General features: G+C 24.8%; 1 pseudogene; it reads left to right on the top strand.

Moving 5' to 3' along the window:
* The first annotated feature begins 1,193 nt into the window (after window positions 1–1,193).
* Window positions 1,194–1,724, top strand: LOC149171953 (SKP1-like protein 12 pseudogene; annotated as a pseudogene).
* The last annotated feature ends 1,330 nt before the right edge of the window (window positions 1,725–3,054 follow it).

Below are 3,054 nucleotides of genomic sequence, written 5' to 3' on the forward strand. Positions count from 1 at the left end.
TCTTTATGTCACATAGGGTTTCCAGAATTTTAATTTAATTATTAATAAATATTAGGTGGATGGTAGCGATTTAACCTCAATTAAATATTCTAGAATATTCTTATTAGTATTCACAAATCAAAATTTGAGATTTGTGTGCAAAGTAGTTATGCCATTTTTCCTTTTTAATTAAATTAATTAATTAAAAAATATCCAAAAGTCTCCTATGAAATGAATTATGGTTTATTTATGCCATTTTTCTGTTTTAATTAAATTGATTAGTTAAAAAAATGACATAGGGAATAGTGTCATAAGAAATGAGTTATGATTTATTGTAAAAAAGTCTCTTTACAAATTAAGAATCTCCATGGTGAAGTGACGCTGAATATCCATGTGAGATTAGGTTGAATATCCATAGGTAAGAATCTTGTTGCATGATTTTTTAAATGCATATATATTTAATTTATATATTATTTTTATTTTAATTAACAATAATATAAAATAAAGTTATAATTTAGTTAATTATTATGATTTTATTATTTTTAGCAACTTGATTAACATGAAGTAAGTGTTTCCAAAGGTTGAGATTTATCTAAAAAAAATAGCTCCATTTATTCTACTTTTCAATTAAATTTATCAATTAAGAAAAAGTCATATATAACAAGTGCCATATTAAATAAGTTATAGTTTTTTGGACATGTAGTATTAAAAAACCATGATTTGAACTCATAATAATATAACAAAGCCTATATGAGTAAGATTGAAGATGGTTAATAGAATAAATCCTATTTAAATGACTCTGAATATTCATAATTAAAAATCCTGTCCCATTTTATATATATAGATATATAATTTTTTTTAATTAATTCTAATAATTTAACATAAATTGAGTTTATTTTTATAACTTCTTAAATTTGATATATAGTAAAATAAGTGTTTTAATAATCGATAGTTCTCATTTAATTTATTTACAACTACAAATAAATAAAACAAAATTTTACGAACTGACGAACCGTTTAACTGATTTTCCGTTTTATGTTTACTCAATTAGGTTTTTGTGTTATAACCGAAGCCAGTTATAAGGCCACATTGGGTGAATTAGATGTATATAGCCAACCGGGGAGCTACGTAGATAAATCAGAAGAAAAAGCTCAGTTCCAATATTCGAAATTAGGTTTTGTTAGAAGCTGTGTGTGCGGTCGTCATTGTTTACCATGGCTACGGAGATCATAAACCACGATGGAGAGGGAGCAAACGTTGAGGAAGAAAATATTAAGGTTAGACTGCTGAGTTCTGATGGAAGGATTTTTGATGTGGAGAAGAAGGCGGCAGTGCAGTCGGAGGTTTTAAAGAAATTGATTCAGGACATGGGAGGCCTGGTCGCTGAGGAGCCCATTCCTCTGTTCGACGTGCCCAGCAAAGTTGCGGAAAAGGTTATCGAATATTGGATATATCACGTGGATCATCCCCCGAGCGGCTTGGAGACCATACACGATATCGATCCATGGGATGTCGAGTTCCTCAATGTCGATCGTAGGTTCCTCTCGCAACTTGCAATAGCCGCCCACTATCTGGATGTCAGGAGTCTTTCGCGCCTGGTTTGCCGAAAGATTGCCGAGATAATTCAGAGTTTTGAAACCCCTGAAAAAGTCCGTGAGAATCTCCACATTCAGAATGACCTTCCTCCGGAAGTGGAGGAGGAGATCAGGCGTTCTAATCAGTGGGCTTTTGCAAACCCTAATTAGGAGGGTCTTGACCGGTTAGTGGGAAAATGAAACTGGAAATTTTGTCTACTGCTCTCATTTTGTTTCATTATGTGGCTTTTGATATTAATTACTCCTTTGTTATATGTAAGTCAAAATGAATGAATAATTTTGCTTAATAAAATTGGTGCTTCAATGATATTGGTGTCAGTATTAATGGCTAATGTATAGCGTTTATTTTTATTTTTATAAATGGTTATATTATAATTATTAAATTGTTTTATATTATTTTTATTTCTTATAGAATTTATGTAGAAGATTAGATAAATAAAATAATATAAAATTTAAATAATGATTATAAAATTTAAATGATTAATTAAGTATACTTGTTAGGATTTTGTTTTAATGATATTGGTTTCAGTATTAATGATTATTTAAATGATTAATAAAATAATTTAGTTATTAGAATTTTGCTTTAATGATATTGGTTTCAGTACTAATGGCTATTTAAATGATTAATTAAATAATTTTAGTTATGATAATTTTTGTTTAATGATATTGCTTTCTGCATTAATGGCTATTTAAATGATTAATTAAATAATTTTTTTTTTTAAATTTTTTTTTAATGATATTGTTATAATATAAAATTTAAATAATGGACTGTAAAATTTAAATAATTCACTATAAAATTTAAATGATTAATTAACTTAATGACTATTTAGATGATTAATTAAATTAATGGCTATTGAAATGATTAATTAAATAATTTTAGTTATTAGAATTTTTTTTTTTAATATATTGGTTTATATATTATAGAGTTTCTTTTTATTTTTTTAAGTGGTTATATTATAATTATTAAATTGTTTTACTTCATTTTTGTTTCTCAATTTTCTTATTAGATGAATAATATAATATAATATTTAAGTAATGGACTATAAAATTTAAATGATTAATTAAATTAATGGCTATTTAAATAATTAATTAAATAATTTTAGTTATTAGAAATTTTATTTAATCATATTGGTTTGTATATTAATGGCTTGTGAGTAGATTATAGAGTTTATTTTTATTTTTATAAGCGTTATATTATAATTATTAAATTGTTTTATTTCATTTTTGTTTATTAATTTTTTTTATATAATTTAATGGAAAATATTAGATGGATAATATAATATAAATTTAAATAATGGACTATAATTAAACGATTAATTAAAATATTAGAAATTTGCTTGCTTGTGTGAGTAAATTATAGAGTTTATTTTTATTTTTATAAATGGTTATATTATAACTATTAAATTGCTTTATTTCATTTTTCTTTTTTGATTTTATTATAGAATTTATGAGAAATATTAAATGAATAATATGGAAGATT

The sequence above is a fragment of the Pinus tabuliformis genome, chromosome 4_2 (genome assembly GCF_031772625.1).
Source record: "Pinus tabuliformis cultivar Carrire ecotype Pingquan chromosome 4_2, CPIR1, whole genome shotgun sequence".
Taxonomy (NCBI): Eukaryota; Viridiplantae; Streptophyta; class Pinopsida; order Pinales; family Pinaceae; genus Pinus; species Pinus tabuliformis.